The sequence below is a fragment of the Cibotium barometz genome, unplaced genomic scaffold (assembly GCF_041138505.1).
Source record: "Cibotium barometz isolate CiBa-2024 unplaced genomic scaffold, ASM4113850v1 ctg255, whole genome shotgun sequence".
In the NCBI taxonomy this organism is placed as follows: Eukaryota; Viridiplantae; Streptophyta; class Polypodiopsida; order Cyatheales; family Cibotiaceae; genus Cibotium; species Cibotium barometz.
In genome coordinates, this window is record NW_028229433.1 from 179,299 (window position 1) to 199,280 (window position 19,982).

The window sequence follows — 19,982 nt, forward strand, 5'->3', positions numbered from 1 at the left end:
TGCATCACTTGGTCAAAACCCTCTAGGATCCTCCTTAGGTGTCCTAGCACTTCACTCAGGGACCGCTTCATTGGCCTTCGCCCAACGTACCGGAAGCACACCATTTTTAATCGTACCGAGGGCTGGTCAAGACCTTGGCAGGCTGACCTTGGTAGGCTTTGCCGCTTGAGAGACATCCTTTGATGACTCCCCACCATCTGTTGCAACATAACTCTCCTTAGATTAAACCATAAGCCAAATGCTTCCTCCAGCATTCTGGCGTAAGACAGTCCTTTACAAAAAATAGAGTTTCTATGCAAGTAAGAATTTCCCATTGAGTTTGATTTCACAAGACCTTTTTTTCAAAACCCTCACTTTCTCAAAATGAAAATCACGAATCTCGTATCTCGGTGATCCACCCATTAATTTCAACAAATTTCTAACTTATTTCTCAATGAATTTGGGTCTTAAAAAAAACTTCTCTTTATTAGCCGGTTATCCATTCTTCAAACTGAAGAATGGATAACCGGCTGATATTCAAGAGATGGGCATGCATCTTACTGACCCAACTTTCTCACATGGTCATGGTCTAGCACCAAGTTACTCAAATTTATTCGTAAAGATATTTTCTAAAGATAATTCTCCATTTATCTGATAAATATCCCAAGATACTAGATGTGTAATTTTCAAAAAACTAATCATCTCAGATGTGTTAATCCTGATAATCTTTGGATGTGTCAATCCTCCCAAGGCACGAGATGTGTAATTCTCAAAAATGAAGACCTCAAATATATTAATCTAGAGTGCCTTTAAATGTGGTGCTATGATAAGTATTTGATAGTTTTGAACTTTCCATGGATACAATGAAAGAAGCAAGTTCACCCTTGCTCGTCTAAAAATCGTAAGAAATGCCAAATTAGTTGGAAGAACTGTTGTAAATCTAACTAACGAGAACCAGAATCAGTTATGGGACGCCATAAAAGTACACCTTTGTGAAAGGTTTTGTCCTCTAGGATTTTGAGAGGATAAAATGAACGAATTTTTGGAGCTAACCCAAGAAGGGAAGACCCTAAAAGAATACCACCAAACTTTTGTTAAACTTCTTCGATTTGCTCTAGAGATGGATGAGGTAACTCTTCTCCATCGATTCGTTTGGAAGCTTAACCTACCTTTGAATAACCTCATCAACAAGAATGTAAAACTATCCTCTATTTTAGAAGCCATAATTATAGCGAGAGACTGTGATAAAGTTTTTTTTATATAGAAAGTGTCGAGATGGACATGAGTCCTTCCATGTTAATCAAGAAGAGGTTTCCTAATTTAAGAGGAATGTCAAGCCCACCCCTGGCTACAAGGAATCATGAGCTAGAGCAAAAATTAGGTCAAGAAATAGGGATAGCTGGGTTAAAGATAACCGAATTCAACAAGTATTTCTAATGAGTAAATAGAAGAGGATTGGTGCAAGATTCATGTGAAGTAATGTGCATGATGAATAGAGGTATTCTACAAGACGATACTAAGATTATGAAATTGCTATCATAGGTTAGATTGCGTAAAGGATTGATTCCCTTAGGTTTCTCCATGATAATTTGTTAAGTACCATATTACATGGGGGTATAGAATAAGGAATTCGAAGGTTCATAGCATTTGAGAGGTATATGGATACATGAACTTAGGATAATAAGGCCAATTAACTTTAGAATAATAGACATTTTGGAGGCACAACAAAACAAGCCAAACATATGAAATAAAGGACTCTTTAAGAACAATGTTTAGATAAAAGAAGATTTTTACCTAGTGGGGACACCACTTTGAAAGAGACAGGAGGATTTACTTAGATACTACCCCAGCTCACGAGATGAGGACATCTCGAATCTTTTAAGTGGGGGAGATTGTAAGATCCCTCCCAAGCCACGTATGTATGTATCTCTTTTAATATAGATTTCAATAAGGAAAGAGAGTGTACTTAGAGAAGAGTGAGACAATAAGGCTAGAAACATTAGGAAAGTGTTAGAATAAAAAAATTAGCTCCAAAAATCCTAAAAGAAATAAGAAGATAAGAATAGTTCTATTAAGAGATAAGTATCTCCAAAAATAGAAATTCAAATTTAGGTGATAAGAGGTCATATTTAGAGTACTTTTACATATTTAGAGTCCATACATACTAAAAATGTGGAAAAACAACGCGTTTCTAAAGATAGCACGTTTGTGGATATATATAGACATTTTTCCCTATTCTACCCGCGATGGCTTGTAGACCAGATATCTTCCAATTCTTTTGACTAGTTATACAACCATATTCTGAGTTTTTGTCAGAGAGTTATGGCCAAATCAATTTGTTGATTCTGTCAGGGTCTCTACATAGGGAAAACTGTAAGAAGGCAGCAAGTAGCCTCAAGGTAATCCTAGAGCTTGAGATGTATATATCCCTTCATTCTTATCTAATTTCTTAGAAAATAAGGTTAGATTGCTATGGTCTTTTGGAGGAAGAGACCAAAACTCCATAGCTTTTCTTTTAGAGAAAGAATAGTATGCCGTAGCCCTAATGGTATTTTGCCATAGACCTTCGAAAGAGAGAAAAATCACAGTACGAGTAAGAGGAGATAAAGCTTGGGGATGGTTGGATGATTTCAATCGTAAGAGAAGGTATTAGAAGAAAAGTCACAGCACGAGTAAGAGGAGATAAAGCTTGGGGATGATTGGATGATTTCAATCGTAAGAGAAGGTATTAGAAGACTCTATTCTCATATGTCAAGTTCTAAAGCTCTTGTTAACGAGCAAAGGCAATGATAAACGACAAATTTCTATAAGGTATATACATATTTTGTTTTTCAATTATATATAATTCTTAGGGGTTGAGGTATGGCCCCGGCTTCTCTATTAATTGTTAATAGTGATCTATTTGATTTCATTTACTAGTTAAAGTTTGTATTCTTTTAAACAAGAGCATATGCCTTAATAAAGAATGTCTTATCGCAATCTCAAGATGAAATGCTAAAATCTTGTGAAAAGGATTGTTTTCTTAAGAAGATAACATGGATTCTAGTCCTATGGTTTAGTAAGCAAATGGATTATTATCTTGGTTAAATTATGATACAGGTACAACTCTCCCTGCCTTGACACTGTCCCGTTCTTGTGCTTGTATGGCCAGACGGTGGAGACGTTAGTAAGGCCCGGATTAGCCCATGGTATCCCTCATACCATTGGGAGGATGAGGTGCGCCAATTGAGGCGAGTGATTGTGATGCTACCTAGTTCTGAGGGCCCAGGCTAGTACGGTAAATTAGCCCACCCTAGTGCGTAGACATCCCTCTGAGGGGCGGATCGAGCGATGGAGCCTGATGTGACAGGCCGCCTTGAGTCCTTGCAAGCGGGGCCCGAAGATGAGTTGTATGGTCTCGTAGGGTTTTGCCCAGCATGTAGAGGCTGGAAGGCCGAATTCTAGATCATCGGCGGTATAAAGGAAAAGAATAAGAGAGCCGGTTTGACTTGTATGAAATTGATTCATGTATAAACTTTTTTTTATAAATCTTGTCTTGGCATTATTGTATTGTGTAAAAAGGCTATGTTAACAAATCTTGTGAAAAGGGCCTTAATTAATGAACATGTTTTTTTATGTCAAACAGTGTCGTAGGATTAATTAGAAAACAAATTGACACATGAGTAGGGTGGAAAGTGGGAGAATGGAATGCCCCGACGGCACCATCCTACGGACGGGTGGACCCAATTAGTCGGGTAGCTTTCCAACATATTAAGTGAAAGCCCTACGTTAGATAAATAGGTTCTCGGGTAATTCTATTCTAGAAGACTAGGCCAGCGGTTGTGCCTTGCATGGATGAGGAAAAAAGTGTTGTCTCTAGGAATCAAGACTAGTAGTTGTCCAAATTATGATCAATTACCATATGGGTGATTTGATTTTTAGAAGACCACGCTCCCCTTGCGGGATAGAACTAGGTCTTACCTATGAATCGTATCCTTGAATCTCTACATGGTCAAGGTGTCGATGAGTAGGAAATTTTCTCCAAGATAAGACTTAGTGGACTATCTTAAGCGTTTTCCCTATTTGTGGAAGGGGGGAACCTTACAAGAATGTTGAAAATGGTAAAGATATAAAAACCAAGCACAAGGGATGCAGAGGCTACATGGCTAACCAAAGATGAAAAAGAACTTTCCATTATAGCCTTAGGAGTAAGTGATAATCTCATCCACCATATCAATGGGAAAGAAACCTCAAATGAAGCTTGGGGAGACACTTGATATACTTTTTGGCGCACAAGCTAAGAACTCCAAAATCTCTCTTCTTATAAATTTCTTTGAATTAAAAATGAATGTGGGGGATTCTCTTCCCACTTATCTAAATTATATGAAGAGAATTCTAACCCAACTTGCAGCAGGATTAAAAAAACACATTGAAGATGATGAAGTTACTGTAGTACTCCTAAAGAGTCTACCACAAGATGAGTATGGTAACATTGTTACCACACTCACCAATCTCTCTTCTCCTTCACCACTCGATGTAGAGGCTTCTCTACTTGAAGAAGAGAAGAAGATCAAGCAAAGGCAAGGGCACACTTACAATGACGGTGTTTATTTTAACCAAGGAGGCTACAAGAAACATGGATCAAAGACATCTTTCAAAGGATCTTTTCAGAAAAAGGAGTTCCCTAAGAAGTCTTTTAACTTCTGTGGGAAAGCTAAACATCAAGAGAAAGATTGTTTTTTCAAGAAAAAGGCTCAAAAGGCCTTACTTGCAGAGGAAATAGATTCAAGTGAAGATGAAGCAAAGGAAGAAGTAGGAGCCTCACATGAGGTCAACTTTCTTTTAGATAGTTGGGATTTCTAAAAGAGAACTTACCCTTTCCATAGTCATCCTCATATTCTAAACTTGTTGTAAATATAACTAGGATCTAGCATCTAGCATCATAAATGGCATTGTAAACCTAACTGGAGTAAGACCTACGAGCACTAGAATGGTCATCATATCCATCATTGTAAACAGGAACTAGGGCTAGCATTGTTATCAACTTAGTCATGGATATTTTATCAAGGGGGGGTGTTGGATTAATACTCCATCATATCCTTTATGACATTAGGTAACAAGGGGCTAAGGTTCATTATGACTTTATCCATGTAAAAGCACCAGTAATCGAGTCAAAAGTTAGAGCCCATGAGTTATGGAGAGGTGGAGAGAATCTAGGATTTTTGGAGGAGGTTTAGGAGATGATGATGGAGTTTCCCTCTAGGATTATTCCCACGAGTTTCATTAGAAGAGAAATGTACCATTGATGCCTATTTAAAGAGGCCAGTCATCTAATACAAGTGTGCTTGATTATGCTTATCACACCTATGTTATCTTAATCTTTGCGTAATTCTTCTTGTTTAAGTATTTCATTATGCTTCATCATGGTGTTTCTTGATCACTTTGATCCACCCTAATCCTTTAATTTTCTATCCCTTACAAACACTGAAATGCTACATGCTTAGTTACATAGGTCCATAGCTTCCAAGATTACATGCATACCTAATATGGAGGTAATCTGACCATGCAAGGTGAACTAAGTGGCTGAAATTCATGGAGTGGGTAGTGTGAACAGAGTTTTGGCACTCATGCCTACTACCTTGTCCACACCTGGTCAAATGAAGGGTCCAACATTGTCCGATGGTTGTGCCGACTGATATATGTTGAAATGGTACCATGGAATTTCCATATAACAAACCGTGTTGATTACTGACAATATTGTGTATGTTTTCAAATACAAGGAACATGCCTTCTGGCTCATGGTTGCATGGTTGACTAGTAAAAGTAAAAAAGTTGTTACAAACAAAAGAAAAGGTACCCTATAGGTGTAATGCTCCTTGCATTATAAGCTTGAGGACTTTAAGACTAGAACATTGATTCTCCACCCAACCATATCCTAAATAGACCCTAAACACATGGTTATATAGGCCTCAGTGATGCGTGACCTTCCAACTTCAGCCCCTTGACCTTTCATTGGCTAGGCATGGCCTTTTCACTCTCCAATGCCTCCTCAACTCCCCCTAGAAGGGACGCCTACTTCTGTGGCCTTTGGGATTCCCTTGTGCACCATCTACATCCCTTTTACTTTAACCTTAATGCCTATTAGCCATTTCTTTTGGTATTTCCAATTTGAAATCCCTTGAACCTTATTTATATGCAGACCTTTTACATATAAATAATCTTTTCTAGTCTTACCTTATAGTTTTTCCTGTCAGTCTAGCCCATAAAAGATGTATAAGCTCTCTTCTCAGTCCCCTATAATCATTCCCTATTTCAGAATGCAAGAAAACATTATTTTCCTTTGTTTTTGGTCTAGTGAGAGAAAATATTCTAGAGAGAGGTAATATCATTCTGAGATATTTTTGGATATAAAGTTATCCCTTATATTTAATATGAATTTCCCTGAAATAGAAGTTTTAAAAGAGTTTTCTAAAGTGCATTAGAAATTAATTGAATATGTGTATTGGACACCTTAGCCTAGGGGTACATAATTTCAAAAAAATTTGATTAAGGTCCAAAGAGTGTTCAAAATGGCCAATAGGACTAATCCAAGTGTTGGAATAACAAAAATGCAAAGAATAAAAGAAAATACCCCAAAAATGAGTAAATTCTCACATAAGATAAAGAGTTGACTAAGTACTGGGTTTATTAATAAAAAAATGATTTTTTGACACCTCAGGAAGGGGGGAGGGGACTCATGAAGGAGGCGCCTAAAATCCATCATTACTCCACATTTTTAATTCAAAAAAATAAGATATTTCATCTCTCCTTTCTCCTCCTTCAAACCAGATCAGAAAAGTGAGTCTAACTAGTTGAAAACTTGTCTAAAATGGATCAAACTGAAGCTGGAAGCCTTTCGATCCCAGTTGGACTTGGTAGGTGGCCTCCCTCACCTATAAACAGACCCCCATTTCTTTGTATTTTCATCTTAGTATATTTACATGCCAGTATAATCTTCAATTTAGTGTAATTTTATTATCCCTCTATCTTGCCTCTCCATTGGGAAGCTTTGGAGCTTCACTAATCCTCATCTTCTTCTGGAGATTACCCTCTCCTTCTTGGTGGCCAAGATTTCTCTTGTGGGCTTCACTTCTTCTTAAAGAATCAAGCCAAATACCAAGGGTAAGCCTAAAATTAATGGAGTTTTTTCTCTTTTTTGAATGGTAATCTTCTTTGCAACCTCTCTAATGCTTGGAAGCATTTTAATCAATGGTTTCTTCTTAGAACCATGCTTTTATTGATTTATATTGTTAAATGGATTTGCTCTAATCTTTTATGCTTAAATGTAATGTTTTGATTTCTAAATCTCTCTTTATGTAAGAATACTCATCTTTATAGATTAATCCTTCTTAGAAGGATAGATCTTAGTCCCAATCTCATTTTCTTAACCAAAACTCTAGGCCTAACAAGCTAGAGATAAAGATTAAGCATTTTTATGATTTTTAATCTAATTAAATGAAGATTAATTCATTTATGCTTGTTTTATGATTATAAAATTTATATTTATTCATTTTAAGTTGAAAAAGAGATTATGCTAACATTCTTGTAATTATTTTCATATGGTATGATAAGTGGATAATTTTAAAAATAAACAAGAGGCTTCAATGTAATTATGCTTAGGTATGCATAATGAATTTTTAGATTGAAAGAGGAAGTCCCACCATGTTTATGTAAATTTATGTAAATATTAAAAATAGAATTTTGAGTATTCTCAAAAATTACAGTGAAGCTATGTCAAAAATTTTACCATTAAAAATTGAATTTAATTCTATGCATAAATTTGGTAATGCAAAAAGAGGAATTATCATCATATGCTATGCATAAACATTTTTTATGCTAAAAGAAGTATTTTTGTTATATTTATTTTTATATGCGCATGCATCAGAATCTAGATGCAAAAAGAGGAATTTTCATGATATTCTATGTACAAACAATTCAAATATTAAAAGAGGAATTTTTGTCATATTTCAAAATAGGTATATTCATGTTATGTATATACATGGGTAATTTTTATTTATTAAAAAGAGTAATTTTTCATCGTACCTTTAATTAAGATATGCTGTTGTTTAAAAGAATATAAACTTTAACTAGTAAATCAATCAAATAGATCACTGTTAACAATTAATAGAGAAGCCGGGGCCATACCTCAACCCCTAAGAATGATATATAATTGAAAAACAAAATATGTATATACCTTATAGAAGTTTGTCTTTTATCGTTGCCTTTGCTCGTTAACAAGAGCTTTAGAACTTGACATATGAGAATAGAGTCTTCTAATACCTTCTCTTATGATTGAAATCATCCAATCATCCCCAAGCTTTATCTCCTCTTACTCGTACTGTGACTTTTGTCTCTTTTTTGAAGGTCTATGGCAAAATAGCCTTCTCTTGCAGGGCTACGGTATACTATTCTTTCTCTAAAAGAAAAGCTATGGAGTTTTGGTCTCTTCCTCCGAAAGTCCATAGCAATCTAACCTTATTTTCTAAGAAATTAGATAAGAATGAAGGGATATATACATCTCAAGCTCTAGGATTACCTTGAGGCTACTTGCTGCCTTCTTATAGTTTTCTCTATGTAGAGACCCTGACAGAATCAGTAAATTGTTTTGGCCATAACTCTCTGATAAAAACTCACCAGTCAAAGGAACCGAAAGGCATCTAGTCTAGAAGCCTACGTGGGTAGAATAGGCAAAAACGTGTGTATATAGCCACAAACATGCCATCATTAAAAACGCATTGTTTTTCCATATTTTTAGTATGCATGGACTCTTAATATGTAAAAGTACTCTAAATATGACCTCTTATCATCTAAATTCGAATTTCTATTTTTGGAGATACTTATCTCTTAATAGAACTATTCTTATCTTCTTATTTCTTTTAGGATTTTTGGAGCTAATGTTTTTATTCTAACACTTTCCTAATGTTTCTAGCCTTATTGTCTCACTCTTCTCTAAGTACACTCTCTTTCCTTATTGAAATCTATATTAAAAGAGATACATACATACATGGCTTGGGAGGGAATTCCACAAACCTTTCTTCATCAAAGTAAATTTAACCTTAGTTTGCCATGTGTGAAAATTATTTTCATCAAACTTATCTGTCTTAGGTGAATAAGCCATTGTACGGAAGGTCTTACTTATGGGATGAATACCCAACAAGTAGTGTCTAGTCCCTTTTCAAATTTGAATGGCAATAAAATCTAGCAAGACTATCTAGAATTCACCCTCACCATACACATGCATGTTGGTGCTAAAAAAAACACTACGACTCATAGCCCTTGCATAAGCATAGTAGTGTGGCTTCTATTTTATCTTTGTGATCTTATTTTTTGTGTGATTTCTATTAGATGATTCACTTGAGCATGGCATAATGAAGAATGTGCATGAGCTTCCACTACAAATGAGTAGTAAACTTCTAATGATTAATGAGCTTCCAAAACTAATGGCCAACCACAATGTGAGTTGATAGAGCTTTGTAACACCTTCCCAATAGCATGAATGAACATTCACTTATAGAAAAACTAAGAGATTAGGCCCAATTAATCCCTAATTTGTAGAGATCTCATTATTTTTATGCAAAAAATAGTGCACAAGTGGAGGATGAATAAGACCAAGTTATGCTTCTTTTTTATTAAAATTCTTCAAGTAAACCAAATAGTAGCGAGTCTTAATGAGGTTAAAAGCCTTAACCACAAGATTAACCCAAGTATGAAGTGTTTAATTTTGATTTTACCAAATGGGTTTCTAAAGACTACCCCAGTCTTGAAAGTCGATGTAGACGGCGTCTATTGCCAAAATTGGCATTACCACCATGTCAATCATGCCCAAAAACCCTTCTAGCTATGCAAAATTAGGCAATTGTGGAGCAACCTAGGAATTATCTCCATTTTTCTTAGAAAAAAACGCACCGCTTTACAGGCAAAAATTCCGCCAATGTTGATCTCGAATCAAAGAGCTTCCTTGATGGGCACTAGTGTATTGGGTCAGCTTCAACTGTGTGAAGATGATTTACCCAATGGTACTGAGCAGTGGTCTATAGAAGAAGCTTGAAACAACTTAATCTTGATTAATTCTAGAATAAGAAACACCATGATGAAGCATAATGAAATACTTATACAAGAAGAACTAAGCAAAGATTAAGATAACATATGTGTGAGTAGCATAATCAAGCACACTTGTATTAGATGAGTGGCCTCTTTAAATAGGCATAATGAAATACTTAAATAATAAGAAGAATTAAGCAAAGATTAAGATAACATAGGTGTCATTAGCATAATTTAGCACACTTGTATTATATGAGTGGCCTCTTTAAATAGGCATCAATGGTACATTGCTCTTTTGATGCAATTGGGAATAATCCTAGAGGGAAACTCCTACATCATCTCCTAAACCTCATCCAAAAAGCCTAGATTCTCTCCACCTCTCCATAACTCATAGGCTCTGACTTTTGACTCTACGAGTGCTTTTACATGGATAAAATGTTAATGAGCCTTAGTCCCTTGTTCCCTAATTTCATAAACAATATTTTGGAGTATTAATCCAATATAAAATACCAAGCGTGGGCATCTATTTGCTTCTCCTAGATTAAATGTGGAAACAATTTCAGAGACTCTTTTCCAACTGCCTATCAGATTGATTCAGAATGATCCGAGACTTGGTATGCCCAAGGAAGTGTATATGAAGAGATAATAGGCATGGCCTTGATGAATTTGGACCTTGAGAAGCCCTTTTTTAAACCAGGCACAGACATCTGACTGGCCATAATGACTGGGCCTGGCCAGTTGCATTTACACAGTGCAAAAAATGCATAACTGATGTGGTTAGTCAATTGAAACTACTTTGAAGGACTTCAAATTTTATATGCTTGTAGGTTCCAATAGGTATGAGGCCTATGAAAAAATTCATGAACATTTGAGTACCACAAGACCATTTCCAGGCTGGGTGTAAACAACTTTCTAGCTCCCGAAGGCAGTATGTGAAAACTGTGTTCTATGCCTACTTTGGTCTGCCCCCCTGAAAAGTATTCAAACAGTGTCAGATTTGGTCTAGATTTGATATGCCTTTAGGTTAGAATAAAAAAAGATGTGTACAAGCTCTAGCACAATTCCAGCGTCAAGAAGACTGCTTTTCCACCAAGTATGGGCAGACAATTTGCCATGATGCCTGATTTTGTGCATAATCTTGAACATTGCCCCATAAACCTACCATTGGCCTAATCTCTGCTTGCAAGCATGAGATTTGAGTAAGATTCAATATCAAGAAAGTTTAGGATGTAATGCAAACCTAAAAATAGCAGTCATGAACAACTATTGGTCGGTCATGACATAATGTTCTAATCTTTGTAGGGGGGGTACTTTGACGTGCTAAAAATTATACTTACCTCAGCCTGTTTGATATGAGATTTGATATACAACAAGTTTAGTCAACTGTAAATCCATGTATGAAGCATTGCTAGCATCTGAGGTGTAGAAGGGCATCATTTTACCAGGTGTGGACATCCATTTAGTCTTGATGATAGATTTTGTCTGAATCCAGCTGGCTGTACTCACTTATGTGCCATTAAAAATTTGACACTTAGGGTTTTCTGATTGGGAAAAGATTTGATATCTATATATTATAAATGTTGTAGAAGGTGTCTAGCTCTTTACAACACATATATGTCACCAGGAGGCTTCTTATAGCCCAATTTTTGGAAAATCGCTCTTTTACTGGCTCAAAAATTGATATTTCTATTTCTAGCATCTTACACCTATTTAAATGACTCAAGCCCTTAATATTGGGTTCCATGTACTTGGTAGATGCCATTTGTAATATTTTACCCAATTTCATCAATATTAAGGGTAGCAAATTGCCAGGTGGGAACATTTTTTATCTATGAAACTTCATGTGAATATGACATGTGCAAGCCATAGAACCACATATTCACTAATTTTAGACTTGAAACTTCATGTGAATATGACATGTGCAAGGCATAGAACCACATATTCACTAATTTTAGACTCAATTTGCAAAATTTAGCTATCAGTGTATGGGCTATTAGGATAGCACATACCCTAGAGTGTCCAATGAAGCTGATATTTTGTTGACACAAGGCTAGATTTTGATACTATTTAGGCTTCCTTTTTTCTAGGTGTAAACAACTTTCTACTAGGGGATGCCTTTGAAGGAGCATGTCCCCTCAACGTATTTGAATAGCTTGGAAAAATAGCATTGCATGCTTAGAATGATTAAAGATTTGGCATGTGCCTAGCATTGGGGTTTGTTTCCACGTGTGAAGCCATGTAGCCAACTGAGACCATTTTCCCCCTCTTTTAATCAGGCGTGGACATCAAATTGCTACTGGGTGTTGTTCCATACAAGCTGCTACCTAGAACATATATTTTGACCTATTAAGTTGCCTAGGTTGCTCAAAAATTGCTAGAATTTGGTATGCATGTACATAGATGAATGTATGTTTATGAGCAAGGTAGAAATTGATGATGGGAAGGTCAAATTTTTACTAGGCGTGGACGTCTTCTCCAGATTTAGCTCGTCAGGTGTCCAGTGCCCAATTTGACTGCCTTAAAATCATGCTAAACTTGTCCGGATTGGAATGGGGTTTGGTGTGCACCTAGAATAGAGGTTTGGCAATAGACATACTAATTTTTACATCAGACACGGCATATGAAGGCTAAATTTATACTAGGCATGGATATTTGTTCGGTCCTAATGGCTACTGATGTCTGGCCCAGAAACTGTTCTAGCCTTCGTTGACCCACTTACCTAAGTCAAAATGGTTCCAAAGTTCATCTACTTATGAATTATGATTAGATTGTGTACTTTGAAAAATCTTACTAAAAATTGAATAATAAATGCCCACCAAATGTCGTGTGAACAACTTTTTGCCTTTTCTGACCCATTTTTCACACTATCTATCCCACATGTGACCTATTAGTGTAGCCATATGATGTAGGCACCCAATAGTGGTGAAAATTAATATGCCCAAGCATTATGTTGTGATAAGGTATTGTACTAGATAGGATCTAAATTGGAGCATCAGATGACCTATTTTTAGTAGTGACAGACTCGACCTTTACCTTGAAGTGGCTAAAATTGTCCTGTAGGGGCCAGATAAGTGACTTGTCATTACCTAATCAGGAAAATGTTTGAACCATTTTTAGCACACATCATTTCAAGGTTGTATGTAGGACCTTGATTAGTTTTGAGCTTACCTTGCCCCTAATATGGCCAGGTGTGAACATCTTTTTGTTGTTTATGAGTGACTGGACCAAAAATAGACTTTTTCTACCCGAAATTCGACATCCTTTGTTTTGTGTGCTTATTCTATGCTAAAGAATGCTTGTATCAAATGTCAACACTATCTAAGCATGGGACCTCCTAAAAATAGTAAAGTGTTAAAATAGAGCAATTTCAATGTACTCAGTGTGTCGACCTTGCCTCCCAAGGGTAGCCCTTGGCTAGTAAAGTGTTAAAATAGAGCAATTTCAGTGTAAGTGTGTCGACCTTGTTGCCTCCCAAGGGTAGCCCTTGGCTAGAGTTGTCTAAATGTCATAAGACTTGGTATGCATGAGCTCCTTGATGAGATAAACTACCGTACTAGTTCTTATTCAATTTTGAGATGATTTGATCCTCTTTTTTCCTCCCGGGACTAAACAAGTTTTTACCTTATATGCCAATCTGCTAGTCTTTGTTGGGTGGTCTTTTGGAGTGCTTCAAAAATATAGCAACCATACCCAAAGTGAGCCAAGATTCAAACTCAGACATTTTTCTTACCACATAAACTCCTTGACTACATCTAACATTGCTAGACCCCTTTTTGAACCAAGCGTGGACATTTGTTTGGTCCCAAGACACCTGATTGCTCCTCCAGAAACAACCCCAACTGTGACGTGGGAAACCATCTGAAGGGACTTGGTGCCTTGAGGGTGAGCTAGCCCGCCCCGCATATAATGCCTCTATATGGGGAGGAGGTGCAAGGAGAGGCAAAGCATGGACCCATGGTAGGCACCCGCGGAACCTCCCCCGCACCCGGGAAGGCCTAACGTGCCTACCCGGTGTGTGAGTGCGTTCCTAGGGTGCCTACCATGGGTCCGTGCTTTGCCTCTCCTTGCACCTCCTCCCCATATAGAGGCATTATATGCGGGGCGGGCTAGCTCACCCTCAAGGCACCAAGTCCCTTCGGATGGTTTCCCACGTCACACCAACTTGCCGAGACCATAACTTGAGTTGTACAGCTTCGATCGGTGTGTTCTTGTAGTCAAAATTTATCTACAGATTCCAAGATTTCCATTGATGCAATCAATTTGTAAGCTGGCTAGTTTTTCAGAAGTTACTGTTGTCCAGGGAAGTTTATCCAGGTATTTGTGCTCAGATGAGCCAGTATGCAACTTTTTTCATGAGGGTTTTTAGAGTGCTTCAATTATGGTTCCCAGTGTTAGATGACCATGGGATTTGGTATGATTGAAGTGGTGGGAGTGGATGATGGAAGAAAACGGTAAGGGAGGAGAAGAAGGTCTATGCAGCATGGGGTGGACAATGAGGTGAGGAAATTATTGTGTGGGGGGGGGTGGTCAGCAACGTGTTGACCACCTCCTTACCCCTTTTAAAAAAATATATATATATATACAAAGGTGGGAAGGAGGGGAGGGTCATGCACGCAAGCCAAAAATCTGGGGATTTATAGTCTCACAAATTCATGATGCATAACCCTATTTCTATTATTCTTTAATCTAATGTTTGTATAGTATGAAACAATGATATACACACACATATAATCTCTCTCTCTCTCTCTCTCTCTCAGCCATATCCTGCTCTTGATCCTGATCATCCGGCACCACGTCCTATTCTTGACTCTGACCTTGTCCCTGACCCTCCTCCTCTTGGCCCTCCTGCTCCATATTCTTCTTCTCCTCCTACTATGGATCTAGAGGTGCCCTCGCCAAGGGGGCTGCTCTATAAGGAGCATGCTAGCCAAGTGACGGTAACCTCAAACTCATCAACACTCAATGCAGAATACTCCAGCATATCCTCCTCTATCTTGGATTGCTTCAAAAATTTCTCTTGTGCTTTGTTGATGTCGTCTTAAGTGCACCCACCATGCTCTTGTATGCCACGAACAAGATTTGTGACATACTGCTTTCTACAAAGAGCATTTGTAGTATGCATCTTGATTGTTTTGGTATGTGAGCAACAATAACATGTCATTGACTATCTTTATTTATATTTTGGGTCTAGCCATTGAACGTAAACCTTTGAAAATTAATTACTTTGATTAAGCATTGATGGATTTTTCTACATAATAAACTATTACTCTATGTAAATCAACCTAGTGACTATGCATTAATCGTATTCAACATCTTGCTAATGTACATGCTTACTCAACATCTATGCACTAATCTTGCAACTTATTGCTCTTTTTAATCACACTCTGATCTCTCTCTCTCTCTCTCTCTCTCTCTCTCTCTGTCTCACACACACACACACACACACACACACACACACACACACACACACACACATCTTCCATGCATCCTATATACATCCCACACTCATCTAGCCTCCCCCACATAACAGATAGATATGGCCTAGTGAGGATAGCCCCAAAGGATCTCTTATGCTAGTTGTGCCACATGGAGGCACATACAAAGGAGAATTATATATGTAGATTTCTAGTGTACTATAAGACCAGGGGAAGATTCCACTGCCTCTTCCATGAGGGTTTTGGGCCACTATCTTGGATCATGGATTTCTCATATTAGAGATATTTGGGGCTCTTCCTCTTGGAGCTATGCAAACACATGGAGTCTTTATGTTACAGACCAGACCAATAGGGCGGTGGCCACCCAACAGGCAAGCCACCGTGACATCACAAGAGGATTATGGCCATCATCTCCCAACACAGAAGGACCTTCTCGCGTCGACTCAGCCTCCCTACCATGACCTCCATGCTACAATGCTCTATGCAAGAGATTCTTGGATGATGATCTTATACATGTATTTGCATCTGGATGAACCCACACCTCCCACCTCTTGTATCATCCCTATCTTGTATTAGATTTTATCTAGCCTCAGATCATAGATCATAACTAGCCTTAGCTCACGCTATCAGTTCCAGCTTTATGCTCAGTTTTGTTCATTTCAGTTTATTTTTATTTCAGTTTGTATCCAAATTATGTACTCACATCAGGTTGATGTATTCTTTTTTGGTCTCATAGGTCATTTTGGCCTTTTGCAAACGTTAAAATAACTTTCTTTCTTTCACACACACACTTCTCTCTCCTCTCTCTCTCTCTCTCTCTCTCTCACACACACACACACACACATACACAACGCTCTCTCCTCTCTCTCTCTCTCTCTCTCTCACACACACACACACACACACACACACACACACACACACACACACACACACACATAGACCTCTCTCTCTCTCTCTCTCTCTCCACAATCTTACACACCTCTACCATAGCCACATTCCCATCCACTAGCTAATCTACTACTGTGCCAGATAAGCTGAGAACTAAGCTGGATCCAAAAGCTAAAAAATGTGTGTTTATTGGATATTCCCTTAAGCAAAAGGGATACAGGTATTATAACCCTGCTACACGTGAGTTGAGGGTAAGCAGGGATGTTGTTTTTGATGAGATGAGCAGCTGGTATGCTGCTGAAAAAGAAGCTATTGGGGCTGATATGAGTGGAAGTGTGGTTGCATAGAATGCAAGTCAGCAATCACAGTCTTTGAGTGGACCAAGAGAGTCCTCATCTAGTGGTTCAGTTGATAGACCATGGAGTGGCAGGCTGCGTCATAATACTAGCCCTGCAAATGTGAGTAGTACATCACATAAAGGAAAAGAGAAAGTGGTTGATCCCCTTAGTATGCCTGACATTTTTGCAGGGCATTCTCATGTTGATGGAGAGTCTAGTGGCTCAGAGATGAGCCTTGATGAGGAGCTTGGGATACCACCTATGAGAACACCTGGTGTAAAGAAGGCTATGGAAGCCATGAATGCAAAGTTACGAAGATCTGGGAGAGTGACGAATCCTATGCAGAGGTTTACATATGATGGTTATGTGGCACATAACTATGCATACATGGCAAAGGTTGTGCAGGTTGTAGAGCCCACATGCATTGATGAGGCTGTTGGAAATGTGTGTTGGGAGAAAGCTATGGATGAGGAGATGGATGCATTATATGGAAATGAGACTTGGGATTTAGTGCAATTGCCTGAAGGCAAGAAAGCCATTGGATGCAAGTGGGTGTACAAAGTAAAACATAACAGTGAGACTTGGGATTTAGTGCAATTGCCTGAAGGCAAGAAAGCCATTGGATGCAAGTGGGTGTACAAAGTAAAACATAACAATGATGGAAGCATAAGAAGGTACAAGGCTAGATTGGTAGCCAAAGGATATGCGCAGACATATGGCATTGATTATGAGGAAACTTTCAGCCCAGTTGCCAAGATGGCAATAGTGAGAGTTGTGATAGCAGTGGCTGCGTCAAAGAAATGGTCTTTACATCAGATGGATGTAAAGAATGCATTCTTGCATGGGGATTTGCAGGAAGAGGTGTATATGTTGCAACCACCTGGTTATGAGGATGTGAGTCACTTCAAGCATGTTTGCAGGAGAAGAAAGCCTTGTATGGCTTAAAACAAGCACCAAGAGCATGGTCCTGACAAGATTTTTGAATATCTTGTCACTATTGGCTTTCGTGTAGCCAATGCAAATTTCTCGCTGTATGTGAGACATGGTGATAGAGGGGTTATGCTTCTTGTTCTCTATGTAGATTACTTGATCATTACGGGGGACCATGATGCAGAGATCTTTGATGTAAAGATCTTGCTTAGATAAAAGTTTGAGATGAAGGATCTGGGGGAGCTCAGATATTTCTTGGGCATTGAGGTGATTAGGTCACCACATGGTATTGGATTACTACAGAGAGTTTGCAGAGACAGTATGGATTGGACATGTTGTCCAAGTAATGTATGACAGGCTGTAAGCCTATTTCAGTGCCATTGGATCAGAATGGCAAGTTGAGTGGGTGCAGACTCAGGAGAGATTTTGGAGGATCCTTCTGTGTATAGGCGCATAGTAGGAAGCTTGATCTACATGACGATCACCAGGCCATATTTGAGCTATGCTGTTGGGTTGGTGAGTCACTTTATGCAGGTTCCTCGGAAGCCGCATTTGGATGCATTGAGACGCATAGTGAGGTATGTGAGGTCTACTCTGCATTATGGACTATTTTATGAAACTGGGACAGAGATATGTGTACATGGGTACACAGATGCTGATTGGGCTGGTAGTATCTCAGATAGAAGATCTACTAGTGGCTTCATGTTTTCTTTGGGGAGTGCCGCTGTGACTTGGAGCAGCAAGAAGCAGCCTACGGTTGCTCTATCTAGTACAGAGGCCGAGTACAGAGGTGCTGCTATGGCAACATGTGAGGTTGCTTGGTTGAGAAAGCTACTTGCAGATTTGGGTCTATCAGTGGATAGATAAGTTGTCATTTTCTGTGACAACATTAGCAGTATACAGTTGGCCAGGAACCCAGCTTTTCATGCTCGTACTACGAAGCAAAGGTCCACTACCATTTTGTCAGAGAGAAGGTCTTGGCAGGAGACGTTGACCTTGTTTATGTCAGCACACAGGATCAGGTCACTGACATCTTCACCAAAGCATTGGGTACCAAGAAGCTCCGCAGATTTAGAGCTTCGCTTGGTGTACATGAGATGGAGTTGAGCTCGAGGGGGAGTGTTGAGATATCGAGCTCATCTAGTGAGGCGGTGGACACTGATGACCTACCTAGGGATAGTGCCTAGGGATAGGCCCCACACTTACACCACTGGCATGGTTGGTGAGATTATGGACCTTCTGTGTTCTCTATTAGGGTTTTGTGAGTGTGTGTGTGCTTGCAAGAGCTCAAGCTCTCTTCTCCCCTGCATCTTTTCAATCCTTCAATGAAAAATCATAGTATTGTTGATTATAATCCTCCAAAATATTGAATCCATTGTATTACAAAATATGTCATCTGGACTCTCCATATTGAAGACAGTTGGCCAACCAATGAGATCCAATATCCAAAATTTGATTCACCAAAAGTCATTCTTCTTAGTCCATCCAAATCTTCCTCAATGCACGCATGGGTGTCCTAGCAACCACAAGCCTGTGCATCACCTGGTCAGAACCCTCTAGGATCCTACTTAGCTATCCTAGCACTTCACTCAGGGACCGCTTCATCGGTCCTCGCCCAAGCGCACCATTTTAATCGTGCCGAGGCTAGTCAAGACCTCGGCAGGCTTTGCTGCGAGAGCGACATCCCTCGACCACTCCCCACAAGTTGTTGCAAGGAGCCTCTTCTTAGATTAAACATAGACCAAATGCTTCCTCTAGCATTCTGGCGTAAAACAGTCCTTTAAATGAAAACACAGGTTCTATGCAAGTAAAATTCCCAGTTTAAGATTGGTTCCACAAAACCCTCTTTACTTAATCCCCAATTTCATAATGAGAATCCTTGATCTCTCATCAGGGTAATCTACCCATCATTTGACTGACTATCCAACTAGATTCTTGGTGATTTCGGTTAAGGAAAAACTAGTTTATTCAACGGTAGTGAATTCTTTGTATTAATAACTGGAATCGGTCATGAGGTTTTTGCTTGATTCAGATCGAGAGATGGACAAGTAGTTTGCTGACCATCCCTCTCATAGTCGTAGTCTAACTAAAATCATTCGGTTTAGTTCTAGCTTTGATTCCAAGGATTTTCTTTAGATAAACATCTACGGAACTTCTAATCGTAAGGAATTCCAACTGTGTGAATTTCATTCCTTCTTAACCATAATAGATTAAGAATTGGTTTTATATGAGAATATCGGATTTTAATGAAAGTACTCTTTCTCCATTTAATCTAATTTTGGATAAATACCAATTAAGTGATTTAACCACATAAAATATCTAAAGATATTCTTTCTACCACTTAATTTATCAA